This window comes from Sorex araneus, chromosome 2 (genome assembly GCF_027595985.1).
Source record: "Sorex araneus isolate mSorAra2 chromosome 2, mSorAra2.pri, whole genome shotgun sequence".
Classification (NCBI taxonomy): Eukaryota; Metazoa; Chordata; class Mammalia; order Eulipotyphla; family Soricidae; genus Sorex; species Sorex araneus.
This window is the reverse complement of record NC_073303.1, coordinates 176,228,760-176,256,154: the sequence shown is the minus strand read 5'-3', so window position 1 is coordinate 176,256,154 and position 27,395 is coordinate 176,228,760. Positions and strand designations below refer to the sequence as shown.

General features: G+C 35.5%; 1 protein-coding gene across 2 annotated transcripts in view; it reads right to left on the bottom strand.

Annotated features, from left to right (window-relative positions):
• The window catches only part of ROBO1 (roundabout guidance receptor 1), a 1,139,823-nt gene that overhangs the window by 576,629 nt on the left and 535,799 nt on the right, over positions 1–27,395 (bottom strand). The window lies entirely within an intron of this gene.

Below are 27,395 nucleotides of genomic sequence, written 5' to 3'. Positions count from 1 at the left end.
TATTTGCATAATTCATTTCCTTCCTTCAAGTTTATAGATTTCACTTTTGTTTTGCTAGAAATTGACTATCTTAGCACATTGTCATTAAAATTTACCTCTCAACTAATTCTAATTTATTATGGGCATTGCCTGCTCTTCACACAGCTGCATCTAAAAGGACTTCCAGGAATTTTTGCTAAAGCTGGGAACTCTTTACTGGGTCCTGGTTAAATTAAAATGTAATTTAGTAGATAAGGAAAAAATTCCTCAGCTGTTTGAAAGAAATAGAATATAAAACTTACCAAGAATTAGCAGACAAAAGTTACTTCTTTAAGAATTAAAGGATGATGAAAGACAAAGGGATATAACCCTCTGGTAACAGTGACTTAGAATTAGACTGAAAGCTGAATAAAGTTGAAACCTGTTGTGTTTCAACTAGGTTGAAGGATACCCTTCATCAATTTTTTGGTCTTAGTCATTGTATGTCATAAAATGTCTACTGGAATATCATTATTACAAGAGAAATGAACGAAGTGCATGTCTATTTACCTTTTGGGAGGAGTGCTAATGAAATAACAATCATTTTTCTATTCTAATAATTAAACCCAATTCTAGAATCCACAGTAAGAGCATTTGAGTTTCACAAATTTCCACGGTAAAATTTTTTGTCTGTTCACCATGAATTTTGGCCCAGAAAATTTTAATAACAGTGATACAAAATCATTCTATATAGTTTAGTCATATTTTGTTTACTTTAAGGTAAAAGAATATGGCTATAGCAATAAGCATGAAATTCTGAAATATGGTACAAAGATGAAATTGGACACTGTGGAAGTGGTTGATTCAATCAGTTGGAAAGTCTTCTAACTAAACTTCTATTTTTCTTTTGTGACCACCCAACTGGTCCTTAGGTCGTCTTGGGACCCTTTTGCAATTCTAAGCTCACCTGCTGGTGGGGTGGTGTTTGAGTGTCTCCAGGGCTCACCTGGTAATTCAGAATGGGACTGTGTGGGGTAGGGAATTAAACTAGGGCAAGGGGCAGGCAAGGCATGTTCCTTAACACCCATACTATCTCTCTTGCTCACCTCTAAAAAGGTCTTAAAAAGTGTGACTGGGTGTTCCTAGGAAGAGGAAATTTTAGCTATGGACTGAAGTCTCCTCCGGGCAGAAGACTTCCAGTCTGCTCTCTTGTGTCCTGTCATATGGAATTGAACTTCCTGAGCCAGACACTACAGTCATGCAAACCAGTTCTCCTTTGCCCGCCCAGGGCAGTGGTGTCCCAGGTGGGGAAGCGGCGTGAGACTACCGAACGCAGGTGGTGAGAGAGAGCTGCGGGATTTCCTAGTCGCATGGTGATTACACACCTGGTGGCACTCAGGGTTTACTCCCGACTCAGGAATCACTCCTGGCCTGTTCAGAGGATCATATGGGATGCTGGGATAGAACATGAATGAGCATTATGTAAGACGTGTGTTACCCTCTGTACTATTGCTCCATCCCTTTAACATACAAACATTTATCCTCCTGTCTATTCTATAAACTGCTTATATCCATCCATATATAAACTTTGTATCCATCTATCATCTATGTCAAAATATAATGACTTTGTTTTTCCTAATTTTAATAGCTTTTATATATTCCAATATTTGTCATCACTGTATCACTGTCATCCTGTTGCTCATCGATTTGCTCAAGTGGGCATCAATAACATCTCCATTGTGAGACTTGTTACTATTTTTGGCATATTGAATACACCACGGGTAGCTTGCCAGGCTCTCTGAGAGGGCCGGAGGAATCGAACCCAGGTCGGCCATGTGTAAGGCGAATGCCCTACCTGCTGCGCTATCACTCCAGCCTGATATTTGTCATATTTGTCATAACTGTTAGCATTTTTAGACTTTCCTATTTACAGGTATTATAAAATAACTAGCATATACTCCCCCCCCAACACGCATTTTTGTTTTGTTTTTGAATTAGAGCTGATGATTGTGCTCAAAGCTTACTCCAGTCTCTGTGAAGATCATCAGCAATCACTCCTGGTGGTGCTCAGAAGACCACAGATGGTGCCTGTGACTGCATGACTCCTAGCCACCTTACAGTCTACACTACCTCTCTGGTCTCCGCCCAATTTATACTCTGTAATCTCTCTCTGTCCCAGCAGTTTTCTAATAGTACTTTGTGTCTCATATATTCTTATTAATAGCTTTAATTCCCATTAGTGCCTTGTTAATTAAAACAAAACCGAAATAATTTAACTATCTTATGTCTTGTTACAGATCTCAAAATAGCTCTATATTTATTTTCAACTAATGCATTATTCAGTTTCTTAGCTGATACTCAAAACTTAAAAGAACATGGACTCTGAAGCCATAATGCCAATATTTGAATTTCAGTTTCGCTATATAATAGCTGAATGATTAAGTGAAGTTACTTAAATTGACTGACTTCATCATCCTCAGCTGTAAAATGCAGACAGTAAAGCACACTTTATTTCTCTTCCATTAATAATGAGGACTGCTTTTCTTGCCCTTACATTTTACTATCTTCAAAAGTCCTAGTTTATTATATTTTATTTTATTTTTTGCTTTTTGGGTCACACCCAGCGATGCTCAGGGGTTACTCCTGGCTTTGCACTCAGGAATTACTCCTGGCGGTGCTTGGGGGACCATATGGGATGCTGGGGATCGAACCCAGGTCGGCCGCGTGCAAGGCGCTGTGCTATCGCTCCAGCCCAAAAGTCCTAGTTTATTTTCTGTAACTCCTACTTTGTTTATGTCATTCTGCCTTGGTCGGAGTCTTCCCTTCTTGAATGCTTGGAGTTGAGTTCATGAGTTGCACAGAGGGTAGGGTGTTTGCCTTGCATGCGGCTGACCTGGTTTTGATTCCTCTGTTCCTGTCAGAGAGCCGGACAAGCTACCAAGAGTATCCTGCCCGCATGGCAAAGCCTGGCAAGGTACCGTGGCATATTTGATATGCCAAAAATAGTAGCAGCAAGTCTCACGGTGAAGACGTAACTGGTGCCTGCTCAAGCAAATTGATGAATAATAGGACGACAGTGCTACAGTGCTATAATAGGTCTGGAAAAATAGTACAGCCTGCTTTGAATGCAGCCAATCAGGGTTAGATCCCTGGTACCCCATGTGTTCTCCAGAGTTCCACCAGAAATGATCTCTGAGTGTAGAGTAAGAAGTAAGCCCTGAGCACTGCTTGGATGAGTTTCTGCCTCACACACCAAAGATAATATCACTGTATCACTGTCATCCCGTTGCTCATCAATTTGCTCGAGTAGGCACTAGTAACATCTCCATTGTGAGACTTGTTGTTCCTGTTTTTTGAGTATCGAATATGTCACGGGTAGCTTGCCAGGCTTTACCCTCTAAGGGGGATAGTCTCAGTAGCTTGCCAGGCTCTCCGAGAGGGATGGAAGAATCGAACCCAAGTCAGCCATGTGCAAGGCAAATGTCCTACCTACCACTCCAGCCCAAAGATAATATAACCAAAGTTTTTGTGTTCAGGGAAATTTAAGGGAAAAAAATACTCATTGTCATTACTTATACAGAAAATCAATTACATGTTATGTATTCATTCTAGGAAAGCATTTAAGAATAGTTATTGAAGAAAGCCTCAGTTGGAAAAATAGACTTAAAGCAAAAGGTAAAGAATAGATATGAGCTCATTAAAAAACCTGTAAGAGGAGCTGGAGAAGGTATAGTGGGTAAGGCACTTGTTTTGCCTGTCACCATCTGAGTTTGAATCTTGGCATCACATATGGCTCCCTGAGAACTCTCAGTAGTGATTTCTGAGCACACATTGAGGAGTAAATAAAGAACATCGACTGGTTCTTTTTTTTTTACTCCTAAAACCAATCAACTAAAGAGAATAAGCAAACAAATAACTTCTCTAAACTTCTAGGAATAAAGGAAAAGATGTTGTTTGTAGCATGGGGAAGAATGATTCTGTTTGGAGTAAAAGTGTTGAAAATGAGGAGAATGAAGCAATTAGAAAATTGAAAGACGATCAGTGTAGTTGCAATCTGGATAACTAATGAGTTTAAATTGAACTATAAAGTTATTTGGATCAAGCTACATGCTATGCTATGAAAAAGTGACATTAATTTTATTCTAATAATCCTAATAAATCTTATTTTTTGTTTGCAGAAATCAAAGTTCATAGAAACACACCTACACAATTTTTGATAGTATATACATATAAATTTTGTAGAGAATCCAAATTCCAGAAAAAATTCTATTTGTTTTAACTCTTCCATGACTAAAGATTCTAAGTAAAATATGTAGGAAAATTTTCTGATGTGGGTAATAGAAACACATAGCTCAAAACTTTGAAAATTTTGGTGTTTGCTTAACTATACAATAAAATACATAGATAATGATTTGACCTTGACATTAGCACTTAAAATCAGAATGAATGTTAAGAAGTAATGATGAATACCAAGCAATCTGTAAGTGGATTTTGTGGATTTTGTTATCTCAACTCCTAACTTGAAAATTTATAGAAGTCTTAATGTGAGAAACAAAATAAGCAATGAAATGGTCCTAGATCTTTTGATCATACAAAATAAGGATAGGTCCTATAAAACTTTGAACATAAAATTTAGGGGAAAATTAAATAGACATTTGAACACTGCTTGTCATAATTTTAATTTATAAAAACTGAATAAAGAAAAGCATTTAAAATCCTATAATGCAAAGGTTTAATCAGATAGAGTCCTGCCATTTTTAACTACAAAGGAAACAAGTTCAAAGACAGAGTATAAGCTATCTGCATATCCTAGTGTTCAGTCCTACATACAATAGTCTCAATAGATTGGAGTTCAAGGTTATTGTACCAATCAAGAGTAAAGGGGTAAAGGGAACCTTTAAGCTTTCAACCTAGGGCCTCATTTACCTACTAATTACTGATGAAATAATTAAAGGCTTCCGTCAGTTAACACACCACTCATTCCTGTTAACACATGAATGATGTCAGAGGGCATGGTGTCCTTTTTTTAGGTTGGCATTTATCAGAAAATTAAAGTGTTACCAGATCAGTTTACAATCAAAGGTCACTCTTCTCACTTTAAAATAATCCAAGCAAACACTCCAACATCAATCTTCTTAATACATCAAGATTGGCTTACTCTGTAGGAATCTAAGGGTGGTATTTGTAAATACTCACATCTTAAAAAAAGAGAAATGTTTAGATTTCAAATCCTCAAGGACAATGAAGAAGTTTCCATTTGTCTCTATCGGACAAATTAGAATACTTATTAAGAAAGCTAAATTCAGGTTTGTTTCTAAGTTTGAACTAGTCAATACAAAGTTTATTAAATTTCCTACAAATTTATTTTGTAGGAAAACAAACTCCTCCATTCACATGTACTTTCACAAAAAGATGTTATTATTACCAGAGAATTTAACAAACTACCTTTTCTCTCAAAAGTTTAAATACGTATTATTAAAAAAGCTTACATAAAATAGATAAATAAAATTAAATAAAATTAAAAAGGTTACATAAAGAGTGTAGAGTACTAGAGGATAAATAAATTAGGAAGCAAATTGTATTGACTTGTCATCAACCTGACTTTCATGCTTGGCACTTAAAGTCTAAATATATATAAATATAAATAAATATATAAATATATGTATATATACATATATATGCTTTTTTCATTTAGGAAGATTTTATGCTTTCTACATTATATAGTTATCTGCACTATCCAGATGCATTAGTTCACATAATTGATATAATTTCAGAGATTTTTATGATAGTTAATAAAAACAATTTCATCGTATCACTGCATCACTGTTATCCCATTGCTCATCTATTTACTCGAGCGCGCACAAATAACATCTTCATTGTGAGACTTATTGTTACTGTTTTTGGCATATCAAATACACCACGGATAGCTTGGAGGCTCTGCAGTGAGGCAAGATACTCTTGGTAGCTTGCCAGTCTCTCCAAGAGGGGCGGAGGAATCAAACACGGGTCGGGTCAGTAGCGTGCAAGGCAAACACCCTACCCACTACGCTATCACTCCAGCCCTAAAAACAATTTAAAACCACCAATCCCTTACTAAAATTAAAGTATGCATATTTATAATAAAATGTACTAAAGATAAAATTGATAAATATAAAAGTCTCTATATTTCCTATAGAAACCAGTTGTCCATGCTGCTATTTTGTTTTTATCCCAGTGAAGGAGTTTGGGTCAATAAATTATGCTGAGAGCTAAAATATATATGTATATTTCCTATGTTACCACACATTTACTGTTATTATGTCTTTGTTGTTATGTACGTTTGTACAAGAAAAATGCTATATAATATCATGTTATAAAACCTTCCTTTTCAAGTTTACAATAAGTGATGTCATATTAGTATTTTGAAATTGGACATGATGCAATTTATGCCACATAAATTCATGTGACGTAAATTTAAGGGGAAGATTGGAGGAAAATGGGTAAATGTAAGGGCCTCAGACACACGAATAGTGTAGAAATTAGGGATGTCCACATATCTCAACCACAGAACCACTGAAAGTTTCAAAAGAATGAGATCCAAACCTCACCCACCAAAAAAATAGTGCTTCTCTAGGCGGCAGGCTTGGGATTGGAGGGAGATAGGAGGGAAGCTAAGGGTATTGGTAGAGGGAAATTGACATGAGATGAGTGTTGGAAAGCTCTATGCCTAAAACTCAGCTATGAGTAACTTTGCAAGTCACAGGGCCTCCATGTTTTTAAAAATCAAACAAATATAAAATTTACAAACAAAAAGAACAAACCTAAAATAAAACTTATTGCTTAGTTGCAAACCAAAGAATCCCAAATTCTCTTATTTAGTGTATGACTCCATTGTTACAAAATTAATTTGTAACAATGGAGTCATACACTAAATGACTCCCTCAAAATATGTTTTACAATCAATCAGGCAGAAAATATCTTCTAACTGTACTCTATTTGTATCACTTCTCCTACTGTTCCAGTAGCCTCCAAAAAACTTACTTTAGGAAATACCATTCTATATTTAAGGAAATGATGTTAAAGAAAATACTAATTATGTAGCTAAAACTTAAAAATATCATGTTAATTGTCAACTCATTGTGAAAAACACATATATGAGGAAAAAACAGTATCTATATTCAGTCTATTGTTTCAGCATATATGTCATTCACATAAATGATAAGTGAATTTAGCATAAATGACAATAACAAACAATCAGAACTAGGCCAGCACCTCTATTAACACCCTAGTGATTATGAATGTAAAAGTTGGGGACAAAACAAAAATACATTTTAAGGAGAAAGTGACTAATAACCTCTAAAATAAAATTACAATATACGTAATTTTATTACCTACATACTATGCACTATCTAGCTCTATATCAGTACACACAAATACGTAGAACCTCTGTAGAGCTCATTTAAAAATATTTATGACCATTTCACTTCTTATATGGGTATGTGAATGTAATAAGGTAGTATGTAAATGAAAAGTATGTTGCTCAAGAAACAAAAAGAGGCATAAAATTGGAGCCAGAGTAATAGTTGCAACAAAAATAGCAAAAAAAAAATAATAGCAAACTATACTAGATTTTTATGGGTAACCTAAATTTATTCTAATATTTAATTAGCCACCGTGGAAAAAAAGATACAATGTATTACTATTTCATAATGTTTGCTTGATGAAAGCATACTAATAAGCTGGCAGAAACCTTTTTTTTTATACTTTGTTGTTTGGACTTGAATCTAAATTTGATCTGATCACTGCAGGTTATTATAATCACAGAAGTATTCAAACAAATAAGCCAACAAAACATTCAGTTTTTATGTCTAAAAGTAAAGCATCAGACGCACACAGAAATCCTGGACTCTAGCAACTTGCGGCAGAGATAGCTAGGGACTTTGCAATAGGCCTTCTCTGCTGGGCCAATTCAGACCAGGGCAGGAGCTATCCCACCACCGGCCCTCTAAGAGTTCCAGCCAGCAGTCACCATTGTCTAGAAGCCAGCAAGAAGCACCAGCTCCCACGTGGCCACAATCCAGAGACACACACAGGAATCTTGGACACGAGCAACCTGCAGCAATTTCTTCAGACCCTAATTATTAAAATCTTAGAATTCCTAAAACGCGCAGCCGCTTTCTTGGCTGAGCGACATTATATTATATCCATAACAAGCAATACAAAATATTGTCTAGTGATTGTATTTTCGGCAGGTATAAAGAGAGGTAGGACTGGTCTCGAAATATTGAAGGTAACTAAAATAGAGAAAGAATACCTTGTAAATTGTCCGCCACACAAGCAGGGGGAGGTATGGAAGGGATGGAGATACTTGAGATTTTGGTGGTGTAAAATATGCATTGGTGAAGGGATGGGTGTTAGATGACTGTATGATCAAAGTTTAAACATGAAATTTTTGTTACTGTATCTCACGGTGAATTAATAAAAAATAAAAATGAAAATAAATAAATAAACAAAAAGTAAAAGTAAAGCATCTTTGTTCTTTCATGCAAGTTCTATTCTATTAATAATAACTGTATTCGATGAACTAAAACATATCAATGGACCATATTTAATGGTTCTTTTGAGATAGCATCCTGGAAATATGTCTTTCCTGGATTTCCTCTCTAAGAGAAGGTCATGTTCAATCGTGCAGAGTAGAATTCAAAGTCATCCAAAAGTTGTATCAATTAGAATGGCGTTTTCGTGATTTGGAGTCCTCACAAAATAGAAGAGCAAATAGATGCGGAATCACAGGACTGTTCTTGTTCTCAATCAGAAACACAAACCCCAATCTTTTCCATTTTTTCACCTCTAAACTGTATCTTTCTAACTCTCTCCTAGTATATCTGCGGAGCGTTACGGATTATGTGAAAACACTCAGCATTTCTAGGGCATGTGATACATTTGTTCACATATTGTTTTGCTTATAGCATTTACTCTTTGGGTTTGAAAAATCATTCTACTCTTAATCTAAGATCAAAGAATGTCTGTTTATCCTTCTCAATGCAGACAGAAATGCTAGCTCTTTAGTCTCTCAAACAGAGATAACAGCTTTTTCTTCCCTGCTCCTAAAAGACATTTTTTGTGTATCTGTTTTCAAGGATTTTGTTACAGTCCATAAAACTGCTGTGTTTTTTATCTTCCTTATAAAACCAAAGGCCCTTTGAGGTGAGGTCTGTGATTTTGTAATGAATTCTGAACTGAGAATGTGCTTTATGTGAATCAGGTACCCACAAATGAACACCAATATACATCAAAGCACAATGATTGATAAAGACAATCAACAACCTTTATAATCCCTCATTAGAATTTTGTTTCATAGTCAATAACAGAGTCAACTACTATGGAATAGGAAAGCAGTAACCTGGGGTAAATTTATTTCAGAAAAGTAGTGAATTTGTTGCTAATGAACAGATATTTTGAAAGTATTCTTCCCAATTTAAGACAAAACTATTTTCTGTAAAGTGTAACCTTTGTTATTAAAGGCCTCTACATTAGGTAAGGGCTAGAAATTAACAGATGATTAAAATGAGGGATAAAAGTCTCTTTTTATACTTTAAAAATAAACCAACTGTCATTTATTTTTCATTTTATGTCATAGTTATTATTATTTATTAGAAATATTACTTTTCTTTCTAAAGGGCAAACATATTTTATATCACACTAATTTATCACTATCTGGGTACTTTTGAGTTTACACGTTTCTCAAAAGAAATACTAATGGACTTGGTATTTATAAAAAAAAGTCTTTATTTAAGAACATAGGAGCTGGAGTGATAGCACAGCGGTTGGGCTTTTGCCTTTCACGCGGCGGACCTGAGTTCAATTCCTCCACCCCTCTTGGTGAGCCCGGCAAGCTACCGAGAGTATGGAGCCCTTGCAGCAGAGCCTGGCAAGCTACCTGTGCGTATTGGATATGCCAAAAACAGTAACAATAAGTCTCTCAATGAGAGATGTTACTGGTGCCCGTTCGAACAAATCGATGAGCAACAGGATTTAAGAACATAAAATAGAGCTATTATGGCATTTTATATTAGTTTTTGTATTATCTTTATATTAATTGATCTAATATCTAGTCCTAGTAATCCTGAATTAGATATTGAATTATATAATTAATATTTATATAGAAAATTATCACCTAACGTATATTATTATTATTCTTTGACATTCCAAATCTTGAATTTAACTGGACAACGCTGCCTACAAACATAAACTAACAGTGCCTAAAATACTTCATTGCCCCAATATTTACAAAAAATGATATAGTAGTAAGTGCAATTAAAAACATGCTGGTAATTTTTCTCCAAAAAGAGGAATTTTTCAAAGGCCATAGACTTCATATCGTTCTACATGAAAATTATTTTCAGTCACATTAATTAGTAAAGAGAATGCCTACTTTTTATGAACATTATTTGCTTATGATTTTCTATTTTTTCCTATTTTCCCCTTAAAAACATGGATAGAATGTTAGACTTTTAAATAGCTGCTATATGATTTTATTCTTTCACAGTAAAAGTAAAAATTATATTTTTAAAAATAATAAACAAAAGGAGATCTGGCAATCTTCTGTTTATCATCGTTTCCCATCCCCCACCCTCCAAATCAACCCCTTGAAGGCTGGACTAATCCACTGGCTACTCTTGGGTTGGGGTCATTCTGGTTTATGTCTAAAGAACAGTGGGAAAAAAATGGAACTGAGCCAGATCTTTAAGCTCACGGCCTCTAAAGTCTTCCAGGCTGAGTCGTCAAGGAAATACCTAAAGTTTAAAGGTATGTTCTAATGACACGGCATTTCAAACTATCCATATTTTGTCCTTAATGTTCTCCAGTGCATACTCATAATATTCCATGTGTCCAAATTTACAGTGATTGAATGCATCTGATCTCTGGTTAAGGTTATGAACTAGATGCACAATTGTCCATTTTTCTATATTCTAAGAAGTAACTAGTAATGTTTTGGTAACATCCACACTAAAGATTTCTTCCAGTTATTTAAAATGATTGGCAGGCTTATGCATATTTGAAAGTTCATATTTTAACTAGCATTATTTGGCCCATTGAGCATGCTGCACAATCTGTTTAGGATTCACCAAATATATTTTATTATCATGAATGTAATTTAAGGTTTTGTTATTTGCAAGAATAAATCTTCAGACAATACTTTATATTGCAACTTATTACATATCCAGTTATTAATGCTTACTCAAGTATTTCTAGGACTCACTGACTTAATGACTTGTATTCATGGTAAAAAGTGTAGATTCTATATAAAAGAATAAAAAGTTTAAAAAAAAGTGTAGATTCTGTTAGAATAATAAATATTTACCATTAAAATTAAATAGTATAAATTACGATTGGTTTATGATATAAGAGAATTTACAAATGTAATTTGAATATTCTGTAGGATTAAAATGGAAATACAATTTCAGCTTTTTCTATAATTTTTCCATTTTCCTATTGCTACCCTAGCCAATTTAAGCATCTTTTGGGAAGCTTCTGACCAAAAGGATAGGTGGAATCTTTCTTTCTGGTCAATAGAACAGTAATAAATTCTCAATGATGATAATATATGATATAGTTCTTGCTATGTTTCAATTTTTCACAAGTCAGATACTCATTTTCTCCTTCCTGAAATGTTTAGGTTTACCACAATTGTTCTTTGGAACTTGCTTGCTAGTGGATGTCAGAATTCTCAGTGCTTTGCTTACACGTACATTGCGCCTGAGAAGGTAGCATTCCTCCAGCCCTGGCCAGTCGGATTTAAATAATCTCCTTCCAAGGTCAAGTATCTAGAGATTATAGGGTGGGCGCGCCCTCCTAGCTCAGACTTCCCCACCACCTTCCAGAGCTGTCACTCAAAGGACACCATCCCACACCTCCCTCACTGTAGACAACTACAGAGAATGATTTCCTCACATTGACTGAGGGACCGCATTACAGAGATACCTTATCTTACATTCAGAAGGAGGCCAAGAGATTTCAGGAAGTAAGAATGGCTTTGATTACGGAAACTATTTCTTCACTTGAATTGAATATGGATTCCTGAGAACATGTTTGGCATACCCCAGGGCTTCCTGCTCACCTTTCCCCTTTTTTTTTTGCTGTTGTTGCTAGTAAAATATTACCGACTTACTATGTAAGCTGTTCTTGGAGATACTTTTGTTTTAATATTCACAATATGAAATATTACATTTAAATGAAATGATTCGATTGTATTTTAGTTTTGATATCACAAATATTTAAGACATGTTCTCTCTTTATTAGCAATAATTTTTATTGTGGAAGAAGATACATTATCTTGTTGAATAAAAGGTCATGCATTTAATTAGAAGCTCTCTCCCCCTTTTTTAACCTAGAAGAGTAAAGGATATTTTAGAGGAGAAAATTAATTATTTTAATAATTAGAATAGGTGTAAAACTTTTTCACATTTTGACATTGGTTACTTGAACCACATATAAACTATATGTTTAAAGACAATCATTGACTTGTAAAATATGTTCACATCATAAAACTATACATTCATTTTTTTAAGAATTCCAATCTGCCTGTGGGTTTAGAATATGAAAATTTAGTAAATGAAATTAATTTTAGAGAGAATAATAAATCTTAGATAATATTATCCATGCTTAAAAACACAGTAAATAAGGAAATTATTGTTATTTAAGAACTTATTTTAAAAAATACATCAACAAATTAATTGCATGTTTCTACAAATTCCCCCAATGTGCATAAGTATGCACATAATGAAATAGAAATTAGTACCCTGGGCAGTGTTTTACTTTTTTGATTAAACATGCCCATTTTAGCAAAAAATTAAAAAAAGAAAAAAAAAAAGAAAACCAACAACAAAAACCCCAAACCAAAACAACATTGGTGAAAGATATGGCTTTTGAATAAAAAAAGAGGAAAAACCCCATAGTGTCACAGATGGCTGTCAGAATAAAATGAAGCATGGGTCTGTTGAGGGACTCAAACATGAGTGTGAAATCCGAACAGAAAGGCGTAGAGCAGAAGGCAACATTTCAAAAGGCATTTGGCACCAAGTGGCATTGTGAGGGTTAATTTACTGCCAGGAGCTGTGGGGCCTTTCATTCTCTGCAGACAGACAATAGACAGATCCCCGAAGTGCCCATCATAATCACAGATGCTAAGGGATTAATGCTAAGATGAAAGCTTCATGAATATTAAAACTATCAAAACTGCTAATGATGTAGCAGAGTTTGAAATAACATTCAATCTCAAAATCTAAGAGTATGGCACGCAGGCTGAGTAAGACACTGTCTTTTAAAAACTGATTAAAACCTACTCAATTTGTAGCAGAAAGAGGCTTATGCATATTAGGACCCGAATTGACTGCCAAACTTTACAAATTGTGCAGACTAATTACCATAATTAAGCCTTGGATGGAAGAAGAAAATTCCATTTATCTCAGCTGACTCAGTGGAACTTCCACAAAGAAAGCAATGATATCAGATGGGCTTTTCCCTCAAATGATATTTCAAAGTCCACTAAAGATAAACAAACAAACAATAGAGGCCCCATTCTCTTAGTGGCAAGAATAGTAATGAATTTGAAGGAAAGAGTTTTAAAATGTTAAGAAAGCTCTTTAGGTCTATTTGAAGTTTACTACGCATGAGAAGTACCAATATTACAAAATGTGGAATTTCTTAGATAAAAATCCCATAGATTTTAAGATGCTTATGCATAAAATTGATAATATTTTGAAGTGGACACTATGGCGTTAGCTTAAGACATAATTCAACATGGTTTAGAATGTAGATTAGCTTTTGACAAGGACACATTAACATGTTAAATATATCATCATTCAATTATTATGAACATCAGTACAAAATGAAGTAAATCAGGTCAGACTATATTACAGTTTATAACTTATCTTTCACAAAATGTTATCGCACCTACATCCCTTTCTTAGATAATCAGAGAACTTCAGAAAAAAACCCCACAATTATCAAAGTTGATATTACTTTAGAATGAAGTTCTACATTTATGAGTGTTTTGAATTTCATTTTTGAGACTGAATGAAGGATTAAAATGAGTTATATCTTATTATGGGAAACATTGTGAACAAATTAATTTTTAATCAATGTTAAACATTTAGTTTTATTTTGAATGGATTGATCTTGAATTAAAGTATTTGTTTTTTAGTTTAAATAGTTGTTTGTAGAGCAGAATTGGACCCTTATGTTGATTTTATTGCTTGATATGCAGAAATATTTAATCATTTGCTTTAGTGTACATTTAATTTTTTAAAAAATTCTAGTAACCAAGGTTTTAAATTGATCCTTTAAGTTAATCCATGCAGTGTCTTGTAATGTATATATATTTTTTTACTTTTTGGCTCACACCCGACGATGCACAGAGGTTACTTCTGGCTCATGCACTCAGGAATTACTATTGACGGTGCTCGGGGAACCATATGGGATGCTGGGAATCGAACCCGGGTCGGCCGCGTGCCAGGCAAATGCCCTACCCTCTGTGCTATAGCTCCAGCCCCTGTCTTCTAATATTAATTGATCTTTTTTCCTGCTTCCCACTAACCTATTCTTTCATGTACTTTGCGACACAAATGGGATCATCCTGTTTAATCTACTTCCCCTCAGTTGGTTTCAAGAATGAAACCCACCCTCCTTAAAAATATCCAAGGCCATTATAACTAGCTATGTCTTGCTCTCCCCTTTATTATTAGCCCTTCTTCCCTTTCTCCTCCTCCCATCTTTCCATCTTCCTACAAATGTTTCTTGATCATTCATGTTTTAGGAACTACAGTAGCCACTGAGATAAACCTCAAACAAAAGGAATAAGATTCCTTGCCTTAATGGAAATCACAGTTGAGAGATCCCAATATTTCTCTTGACTTTTTTAAGGATCACTATGTCGCTACATAGATATGTAGTTTTCTATTTTTCCAGAGGTAAGCAGAGATAGAGTGTAGGATAATGACATTTAATGATAATAGTGTTATATAGTCTGAATTTTTGTTCAAATCCTAACTCCACCACATAGAAGCAGTGCAAATTTGGATGAGTTGCTCATTACCATAATACCCCAAAGCTCTTTTATTATAATGAAATATGTAAGTGCAATTTGGTACATAAATTTTCTATCTGGCATTGGTGTAGTCAGTACTAAAAAAAAATGGAATCCATATTGTTAGCCTATAACTTAAGAAGGGATAATCTCCCAAGTGGACCTAATCTTGGAAGTAAACAGAGATTTTTCTGAGAAAGTAAGGATTGAGCTGATTCACGCAGGTAGAAGGGTAGATGTCAGCATAAGCTGTTTTATGTTTTTTAAAAACAGGCTTTTCTGTAAAGATACTAGGACATCCATTATGCAATGTTGTCCTATGGTGGAAAGAGAGAAAGAAAGTGTAAGAAGTCAAGTGTCACTCTATATTTGTAGACGGCTGTATCATCTATTTTATCTAACTTCCCTAGGTTTCAGTGTTCTCAGCCCCTGGGCTAGAGAGATAGTACAGAGTGGGGGCCCTTACTTTGCATTCAGGTTCTATCCCCTACATCCCATATAGTCCTGTAAGCACTGCTAGGAGTGATCTCTATTCAGAGTCAGAAGTAAACCCTAAGCATCACCAGGTGTGGCCCAAATCTAGCACTGCCTCTCTCCCACACCAAAAAAATCCCCAAAGCAAGAATTTTCAGCCCCTCTGTCACAATCTTCTTTCTTTCTATTTTTTTTGTGTGTGTGTGTTTTGTTGTTTGGGTCACACCCAGTGATGCTTAGGGGTTACTCCTGGGTCTGCATTCAGGAATTATTCCCGGTGGTGCTTGGGGGACCATATGAGATGCCTGCAATTGAACTAGGGTCGCCCGAGTGCAAGGCCTACCTGCTGTACTATCTCTCTGGCCCCTGTCACAATATTCTTAGATCACTCATTCAAAATAGAGTATTTCTCCAAGGAGTTTATCTTGGATTCCACTTCCCAGAACTCCTTTTCTTCCCCATGCTTGTCTAATATTTTCACTAATTATAAACATACCTTAGAGAATACCAAGTCTGAATACTGAATGGGTGGCTACCTGATCAATAAAATTTTGCCTTACGTACCTTTAGATTGACACTGCCTGGTGTCTCAAAAAGCCTCACATACAATCAAGAAATCATGGTTGGTTAACTGAGTAAACAAATGAAATGTGTACCTCAGAGCATTGTATATAATATATACATATATGTATATAGATACATATATTCATATTATATATAGTGAACTGTACAACATACACAGTGACTTGAGATTAGATGACCAACAATCTTAGGAGCAGGAAGGCAAGTAAAACAATTTAATATGCATTTAAGTCTTAAACAAGTATAGAAAGCCTTCATTCAACTTTATTTTTATTTCAACAATCACGCATTCTACTCAGAAAAATTGTATGTAGACTTAGGTAAAATTGTATGTAGACTTAAGTAAAAATTTGACACTGATTATATTCATTCACAAACTTTTACTAAAAATAAAACTTGTTGACTATTTTCTTCCTACACTAAATTTTTAATGACTTATCTTTAATTTCCCCTTCCATCTATCCTTAAAATTATTGGCATTAATATATTCATTAACAGATGTTGCTAAAAAGTAAATACAGCAATGAATTTAGTAACTGCAACTGAGGTGATAAAGTGTTCATCAACATCTCCACTTTTCTTCATTTCTTTTTTATGTGCAGAGTCAAGTGCTTATCATGTGGACAGAGATTATGCAACTCACTGCCTCTCACTGACACAGCAGAGAATATAAATGATATTTTGTCTTCTAGTATTTGTCTTGAGTGCTTAAGTGCAGAGTCCTGTGGCAAAAGCAAGCAAACAGACAAACAAACACCTATCTTAGCTGTTTTCTAGTTTATACACAAAATAGGGTATTTGCACTCACTAAATAGTAATTCACTGTACAGAGAAAAATGCTGGGCAATGATCGGAATTACATAGCTTGTTTTTTTTACAGTGCCAGAAGATAGACAAGCACATGAGGCATGTTTGTGTGTGCACATGTGCCACAAATAAGACTGGTAACATAAATTAGCACTAGTAGTACATAAAGAAATACGTTCTAAATAGAGATAAGGGCCAGGAGGTTTGCTCCAAGACATGGGAGCAGCCTCAAATGCTGGGGGAAAAGGCAGCGGGGACAGAGAAGGGACCACTAAGTGAATGATGCTTGGAGGGCTCTTTCTCGAGGGGAGATGCATGTTGAAAATAGACTATCGACCAAACATCGCGATTACTTACTATCTGTACTGCAAACCATAATACCCCAAAGGAGAGAGAAAGAGGCGGCGGGGTTGGGGAGACGATGGAGTGAGGGTGGCGGGAGGGATACTGTGAGCATTCATTGTGGAGAATGGGCACTGGTCGAGGGATGGGTACTCGATCACTGTATGACTGAAATGTAATCATGAAAGTTTGTAAGTCTATAACTATACCTCATGGTGATTCATTAAAAAGTATAAAAAAAATAATAAAGAAAGGAAATACATTCTAAAGGGATAATAACAGAAATAGCCATTATCAACAAAAGACAAGTGAAAACGTTAAGTCCTGATATAAAATAATTGAACAGTGATTTCCATTCTCCCAATGATGTGCTCGGTTACACAGAAGATAAATTACCGCATTACTAGAATGGTTGCCTACAAACTCAAGGAAGGGTGAACTATTATTGACAAGGACTGATTGTGACAACAGTGAAGTTGACCATTAGCCCTTTCCCTTGTGTAGACAACAGGCCTTTTGCAATATCATCATATGGTGAAGTGATTATTCTATCATATGAAGTGTGATTTTTCAAATTTAATTGATTGAGGTATATTTCATTTTATTTTTACTCTTCCTAAAGTTCCATATGTGAAGCCTCATACCAACAACAACTGGATTCACCATGAAATGGGGTGAAAGAACATTTTTAACTTAGTGGGGTCTGGTGTTTCCATTGAAAAAAATGAAGTAGGGAATCCTGATAGAAGTATGGATGTGGCGTGAGATGTTGCAGGCTGAGGACAAGATTAGCTGAAGACAGAAAACTCAAGAGACTGTCCATGTTTCATATAATCACTTGAGGAATTACATGTGGCTGACTAGAAACAGATAATTGTGTTTTGGTAAGAGATCTAACAAGCAGAGAAATCAGAAATGGATGAGCCTTGTTATTGAGGTTCTATATTCAGCTTTAAGAAGCAATGATGTGCAGTAGTTGGGGAGTGGTGGGTTAAGATGAAAAAGAATGAAAGGGACCTGCTACAGTCGACACAAGTGCCAGGAGTATTGCTCCATAGTTGGAAGCCTGTCTTATGAGCTGGGGGAGAAGGCAACTGGAATAGAGATCACTAAGATGGTGGGAGGAATCATTCGGGATGGGAGATGTGTGCTGAAAGTAGATAAAGGACCAAACATGATAGCCTCTCAGTATCTACATTGCAAACCATAATGCCCCAAAGTAGAGAGTATGGGGGGAATTGTCTGCCATAGAGGCAAGGAGAGGGTTGGAAAAAGGGGGGCTATACTGGGAACATTGGTGGTGGAGAATGTGCACTAGTGGAGGGAGGGATGTTCGATCATTGTATGACTGAAACTGAAACATGGAAATTTTTGTAATTGTATCTCATGGTGATTCAATTAGAAAACAAAAAAAAAAAAGAAAGAAAGAAAGCAAAGTTAGCTAGCAGCACATTCAAGGACACGAAGCAATCCAGTGCCTGAAAGAAGAAATAGACAAATGGAGGGGATTACCTGCAGGGACAAGGTTTTTCCAGTCATTTGAGATATAACAGAAATTTTTCTGAATTTCTTTTGTCTTGCAAAAAACACCACAAATCCCCTGAGTGAGGGATTTAGGCATTATTAATAATAAGTAAGAGCAAGTTTAGCTTAACTTTCCTTTCAAATTTCTCTCTTTAAAAATCATATCACAGGAGCAATAGCACAGCGGGTAGGGAGTTTGCCTTGCACGCAGCCAATCCGGGTTCGATTCCCAGCATCCCATACGGTCTCCTGAGAACCACCAGGGGTAATTCCTGAGTGCAGAGCCAGGAGTAACCCCTAAGCATCATCAGGTGTGACCCAAAAAGAAAAAAAAATAAATAAAAACATATCAGATGGGTTCTGATAGTTTAATATTGATAAAATGACTAGAATGCTTTCTTTCCTTAAAAATCAGCTTAAAATACAAGTCCAAAGGTTTATTATGATGCTGCTGTCAGTGCCCTTAGCTTTCCTCTATGTTTTCCACATGAATGAGATCAGCCAGTATTTGCCCCTTTCCCACTGTGTTACTTCTGTCTTACGTGACTTAATTGATAGCTACCATTTCCAGCCAAGTTGGATGTAAGATTTAATATTTTGTAGCTGTATATTATTCCTTAGTGTGTACGTGTGTGTGTGTGTGTGAGAGAGAGAGAGAGAGAGAGAGAAAGAGAGAGAGAAAGATTTAATTACAGAATGAAGAATACCAGGTTGGATGTTAATGAAGAAGTGGACAGGAAGTACATGGTGCATTGGTAGAGGATCTTGGGCATTTGGTGAGGTGAGGGATTATGAATGTCAGCACTATTGTAATTATAATACCTAAAGTATAATGATTAAATTTAAAAAAACTCAGTGGTGGAGGGTCTTGGGAACTTTATTGGTGATACAATAACTTTATGCATCACAATAGAAAACATTAACAGCTTTAAATAAACTATAATAAAAATTTAAAAAAAATGTTTGAATAATTACCATTACCTATGCTGAATAAATAGTGACCATAGATCACTGGAGATGGTTCAGAAGGCTTAGTTTCAGTGAACTAAATACAAATGTTGCATAAATATTACAATTTATCTTACAACTTTTTGAACATGAAGAGTTGTCAGAAATCATACATAAATTCAGCTGAATAGAACTCATCTCTATACCCACTCTTAATGGGCCTTAAATATTGGAGGTGTCAGTATATTTGCTGAAATTAAAAAAAATCCTTTTAGACTTTAGGTAACATTGATAACTTTAATAACCGACCAAATATACCTTAACAATTTCTGGTGGTATTATTGCTAAAACCAAGCAAAAAGCAAACAATACCCACATATTTCCAATCCCCTTTAACCTCCCCCCCAAAAAAACACAAAAAACTTCAAACCCAAACCCAAAACACTAGCATTTTTCTGGCTAGCAAAAACTTAAACATAGAAAGCAAGCTATTTTACCAAAATCTTCTTACACACACATACACACACACACACACACACACACACACACCCCTAGTTTATGTCTCTATTTTATGAGTATAAAAGAAATAACTAAATTTCAGGGGGCAGGAAAGAACGAGAAAGTGAATACCATTTTATTTTCTATTTAAAGCTGTGCTAGAAAGCTAGTATTTCCTTTATATGCTCAAATAAGTTAGAAAATTCTGATAATTAAAAGAGAACAAGGATCATGCTTTGAGTTACTTGATAACAACTTTAAGGAAAAAAGCCAGGAATCAACTTCTGGTATTTTTATATCACAAAGTCTGCTCCATGAACACTTGAAAATACTTATAGCTGATAGAAACGAAACAGAGAAAGAATAGATAGCTCCATCAAAAGAGAAAAAGCTCAGCACATTGAAAGTTTTGGTTAAATTGATGGAAGAGGCTGTCATGATTACTTTGAAGCACAATATACTTTTCTCAAAGGGTGGAGCATTATTACAAAAAAATCATCAAAAAGGTAAATACTTGCATACTGTAGATAATAGTACAGCCTTAATTTGCAGCATAATAATAACAGAAGGAAATGGTAGGTGGTCCAAATTTTCTAATGTGTGTACTGCACAAGTCAATTTTTGTACAGTATTTTAAAATGTAACATAAACTATAATAATTTTCAGCCACATAAATCTGAAATATTGTATCATAAATCTGAAATTCTCCAATACAAGGCTCAAGAAAGCCTGCACATGATCATTCTACATTTCTCTCTCTGTACATATAAGTTGTATACTAAACATTACATGTTTACTATGTGGATTCCTTTCTGTAGTTATTATTGTTGTTTTTGGCTTTTTATACATGACATAGTGAAATTGCCCAAAAGACTTCTAGGCAGTCCCTATTCTGCTTTGTTCATGATTGCGGGATATAATCAGATTTGCAGGAAAAACACACTAGAGCCTGAGGCAGTTCCTACAGCAGTTGAGTTGATGGGATAGTAAAACATCTGCTGCAAATAAATACAAGTATTTTTGGTAATTCAGTTCATGCAAACGTGTTATTCAATTATCATTAATATGACAGTTAGTGCTTACTATGCTTCAAGTTAAATAGAGTGCATTGCTTAAATTCTGTCATTGTTTTGTTTCCTCCAGAGTTGGGTTTTTCAAAAATTTTTGCATTGGTCTTAGCCAATCACAGTCACAGATAGTTGAGGCCTGGTGAGGGGATGAAGGGTATTAGTAGGTTACAGGAAAAATAATAAACCTAGAGCTTTTAAGTGCTACAAATAAGAGAGGATGGCATTTTACATTATTTATGTTTTTTTTTTTTTTGGTTTTTGGGTCACATCCGGCGATGCACAGGGGTTACTCCTGGCTCTTCACTCAGGAATTACCCCTGGCGATGCTCAGGGGACCATATGAGATGCTGGGATTAGAACCCGGGTCCGCCGCGTGCAAGGCAAACGCCCTACCCGCTGTGCTATCGCTCCAGCCCCCATTTTACATTATTTAAAGGGGACCATGCAGCTCATTGTTAGTTCACAGTAACTTCCTTAAGTAAGGCTCTTTTCTAAAGACAATAATCTTCTCAGCAGAAACCTGAAGTATGGATCGTTCTAGGCTTTGGAAAGAATGTACCTCTCATAATGAAAATAAATATATTTCCAAAGTGGCAGACACCAATATACTGTCATGGTAACATTTTGTTCTTCCTGTACTAACATATGTCATGCCTCAGAGACCTGGGCCCTACAAAAACAGGACAAGAATACTATTTGGGTATCCCAAAGAAGAATCGAAAGAGCTATGCTTGTCACTCAAGTGAGAGAAGGAATCTGGAGTACCGACCTCTGTCAATGATCAAGAATCAGGTACACTGTCTTGTTTGCCAAGGTGTCAAAAATCAGATGGGCCGGACACATAATGCAATTTAGAGACGACTGCTGGACTAGAGCTGTTACTGACTGGATTCCATGGGATATCAAAAGACCGGGTGACCACCCACCTACGAGATGGTCAGACTTCTTCGTCAAGAACCTGAATGAATGATTTGAAGCTCTTCGTGTTCCTGGAGTGAGCAGACTCCTTTGGGCTACACTAGCACACGACAGGGATGAATGGATACGTTACTGGCACCTGCTCGAGTAAATCAATGAACAATGGGATGACAAGTGATAACAAGTGATGAACATTTTGGGAATTGTATATAACTTCTTAGAAGGGACACTTGTTTTTGCTTTTGAGAATCAAGAAGGCATTGCTTAGAAAGGCATTGCTTAGAGAAATTCTCTCTGGGTAGAAAGACTCCTGCTTCTTTGGGGAAGCATAGATGGAAAAGTGTGGTCAAGGTTAAAAATTTCGTAAGGTGAAGCCGCTGCTACCACTTCTATCCAAGATAACCTTGGCTGGCATAAGGTTAACTTAATGTGAAAGCAGTTTATTTACTTTTGTTTTAGGGGCCACATCAGTGGTGCCCAGGTCTTACTCCTGGCTCTGCACTCAGGGATCTTTCCTGTAGGGGCTTCAGAGACCAAACACATGGAATCAAACATGGGTTGACCTTGCGCAAGTAAGTGCCTAACCAGTTGTGCTAGAGCTCAAGTGCCAATATGAAAGCAACTTCATCCTCAAGCTGCTGTTATAAAAAAAAAAAACCTGAGTCCTTTTTATTTTTGCAATAATGAGAAGAATGCAGATTGGACATTGGACCAGATTTCTTCTGCTTTTTATCTCTGCGCCTTAGCAGAAGCTACTAAACCTCAGTAAAAGAAGTTCTGATCTTTGTAAGATGAGGTTCTTGTTGACTTCTTGTTAGCATTATTGAGAGGACCATGATGCTTGCATGAGGGAGCACTGGAAAGGGATGCTTATTCAACATTTCAAATAGTCAAAATAACCATTAACCTGAGTAGGAAACTCTCTTCAAGAGAAAACATTTTTTTTTCTTTTGCAGAGTGTGGGGGTGGGGTTGAGCCAAACACCTGGTGATACTCAGATCTTACATCAGACTATGTGCTCAAGGATCACTCCCAGTGGGCTCGGGGACCCTAGGGGAGGCGAGTACCAAATTTGGTTCAGTGGCATTCAAGGCAAGCTCCCTTACCTCTGTACTCTCTCCAGCCCCAAGAAGCACATTATGGAAATATTCTTTTACTCTTGTCTTTCTCTATTCTAGTGACTTGGGGAGCTTTATTCCGATAACAATATTTAAATTTTTCTAGGACAGTTGTTTTTACCACTATAAGAAGATAATTATATACAATTATAATATGTACATTACATCGGAGGAATTATTTTTGTCTGTTTTCTGTTTTGTAAATTTGTAAAATTTTTAATTTAAAATTTAATTTTTAATTTAAATTTATTTTAAAATTAAATTTAATTTTTAAAATTTAATTTTCTGTAAATATTAAAAATCAAAAAATTTAAATTGTGGTAAAATATTGAAAACAAACATTTTAAATATAGCCCTTAATTTGCACTTAAGTATAATTGTGCTTTGTTTGTTTTGGATCCATACCCGGAAGTGCTTAGGACTAACTCCTGGCTCTGTGTTCGGGGTTCACTTGAGCAGTGCTTAGAGGAGCATCTTTGCCCTGCCAGTATTACCATCTCCCAAGTTTAAATCCCATCACCACATATGGTTCCTTCCTCTGTCCCCGAAATTTGCCAGAAGTCTCTCCTGAGCATAAAGTCAGAAATAACCCCTGAACAAACTTCTTGGTGTGGCCCCACCTAAGGACATACACATGCATTCACACAGGCTTCTATATTATTTTGACATACTTTAATTGTGAATATGCCATACAATGTAAGCTTCATATCAGCTCCACTTATATTTATATAATAATTTCATAGGCATTCTAATTCTATGCTAATGGATCATTTAGATTTTTTTTTCAAATTTCAGTAGCCATTACACAAACAGGGCATATGCCTAAATTATAGATGTGAAAATTAGAGTATGAAAGAGAATTAGAATTAAATTGTGCCAATCTTTTTTATTTTTAAGGTAAAAATTAGAAAAAAAGTCAAAGAGTTTGAGTGACTTATATTAAAAGTGACAGATACTTAATGACTGTTTTGCATAAGAATTCTGTAGTTCTAGCTCTATTTTCTGTTTTTTGAAAATTTTGGGGCTGGAAAATTCAACCCAAAATAACTTTATTTCCTCACCCAAGTTTTTGGGCAAACAAGTGCTTTACATTAGACTTACGTAATGTTCAAATGTTCTCTCCTTAATACCCCTTTCTATCTGATGAATCAGGACAAGTTTTTCTCCAAATTCTCACTATTCTACCTATATTTTCTGTATGTTAACCTGTTACTTAGATCAGAAAACTCTAATCTCCACCACCAACACCCGAAGTACCACAAGCACTTCGTTAATCATTAATTCTAGGGACATATTCTGCCGAGCCTACAGAGATGTGTTTGGATTGGACCATTTTTATTCCAACCATTTAATCTGGGCATGGACAGTTTATTTGCATTCAATGAAAAGTGAGTAGAGAATTTAGGAGCTGTTGCATGATTCATTATCTTCCCTTTTTATTGTCTGCAAATAGTCATGGAGACCTGCTGAGTTCTCTTTATTTTCAGTTTCTTAGTATCAGCAATGTGCAAAGCCCCTTTGTAACTCCAGGTAGGACAAGTGTGAAATAAATTACTATTCTGTCTCTTCTCAGGGCATTTTACTCTACACTGGTAAAAGTGATAATAAAATATAATAGATGGAGATATTACCCACTGTACATTAGAGAAAGTAAGAAAGAAGTATGATTTATTTCTGGAAAAACTTTGTGGCATAAGATTATAACAGAGATGCTGGCTGATGCACAAAATGAAAGAAAATGACAAAGCATCAGTCCTGATATGACGGAGAGATGCTTCATCCAAGAATTTTTCACCCCTCAGAACAATGTTTTATCTTGATTGGAAGCACTCCAGAAGTTTCCAGTCATTCTTTCAATGTCCTCTTTTGAAAACCTCCACCAACAACTGTAATGACGAGGTCCAGAGAGGTTAGAAGATAGAATTTAGAGAAGAGATTTCTGAAGAGTAGAACTGTTTATAAATGGAATTGGCTCTTTTGTAAATGACCAGATGGCAATGTGGAAGGGATATTGAAGAAGACTTTCTAGACAGACTCTAAATTTCCTTCAAATGCCAGGATTCTGCCATTCCTCTCTCTCTTCTATAGTACTCTAGGTTTTCTCTGGAGCTGTACAAATTATAGGCATATGAGATTTCTTAAATAAGACTTGGAAGTTATAATCGCTATCTAAAGCATGATTATCTCTAATTGAATATTTATGTTCAATCAATTACAGTAAAAATGTAAACCTGGTGTTGAGGATAATTTTTGCCCAACACTGAATAATTCAGTTACTTGAAGAAGAGCCACTGAAACCCAAAGTGTTGGAAGAACTCATTCCAAAAAGTTCCAAAAGCGATCCAGAAAACAGATGGCTCAGAGATTAGGTCACTGTGCCAAGATTTCTGGGACACATTTTAATCTGGAGAGTATATAATCTGATCTGTAAAAAGAAATCTGTATTCTGATACAGCTATAAATGAATGCATGAAAATAAAACTAGTATCATTCAAGTATATTATTCTGCTATGTATGTAGAAACAGTCCTGTTTTATTTTTAATCTATTGCTATACTCAATATTAAACACAATTTACGTGGTTCTATTTAATAAATGTAGTAAACAGAAAGCTGAGAAGACAGGAATCTAGTTTAAAATCCTGGGTTTGCCACCATTTCCTGTGTGATCCCAGACAAGTCATTGATCTTTTCTGAGTCAAGAAGTGCATCCAAATGTTAACTTCTGCTTTTCCTGTAAAAGGAAAAATTTATCTTCTTCCTACATTGATACCGAGTGCTGATTCCCTATAGATTGTAATGGAAACCAGTCAGTTCTTAATTGCTGTGGCTCCAAGACAAGCACAATGGATGCAAAGTAAGAGGATGTGTATACAAGCAAGTGTTAAGAAATTGTGTTTAGCCTTTCAGAGACATTTTAATTGATTTTTAAAAACTATATATGCAGTGCATTTGTTTGTAAAGGTTGCTAAGGACATGCATGGATACTTACTGGAGAGTAGAAAAAATGCTGCTTTTTTGATTTACAACTTAAACACAAAAGTTAACAGTGCTTTCAATTAAATATGTTGCACATGATACAAGATGCTTTCTGTTTTGTTACTATAATAATAACTTTTATCATCATAGCAAACCAAGAATCTATAGAAAATAAAAGTGTTAACATCTTTGCGTGTGTGTTCCTTTAGAATCTTTAAAGACATATAGTGCATATGTGTTCACTTTATGCATTGGGGTATGTATTTTCAGACACATATGCACACTCATAACTTAACTATTTTATAAACATGGAATTGTTTCTTTCATTCATCTTCAAAGGTACTTTTTGTTTTAATATGTTTTTTTTATTAAACCAAGAGATTTCAAAAATTCAATCATACTATGCTAATGCCTTCAAAACATACACAGAAGAAAAAAAGAGCTTTTCCTTTGTGTTCCCTTCCATAGTCCTTAGAGCCAGCGGAGTTCATCAGAACTTATATGCAAATATTTACTGAATAGGTATAAATAAGAATTGAAAAATTCACTAATGAACAGATATTCCTAAAATAAGAAATGTAGTTGAACAGAGAATTCATCAGTGATAAAACTAAAATGACTGTTAAATACGTAAAGTAATAAAGACCTCCTGACGTGCAAATCCAATTTTCTTTAATAAAAACGTGCATGTGAAAAGTAATGAATATGAGTAGGATATTAAAAATATGAGAAAATTAGTTCTAAAGCTAAGTAGTTGCATGCTCTCTAAGTCTGTGCTCCTAAGATGATAATTGAAATATTTCATCGTAGGGGCCGGAGCGATAGCACAGCGGGTAGGGCGTTTGCCTTGCACGCGGCCGACCCGGTTTCGATCCCCGGCATCCCATATGGTCCCCCAAGCACCGCCAGGAGTAATTTCTGAGTGCAAAGCCAGGAGTAACCCCTGAGCATTGCTGGGTGTGACCCAAAAAGCAAAAAAAAAAAAAAGAAATATTTCATCGTAGACTTGAAATCTAAATACTTATAAGTGAAATAAAATATCCAAGTCTTAAAAATAATTACCCATGTATCCAAAAGATTAGCAAGAATTTTAGGTCAATAAATCTGCATCT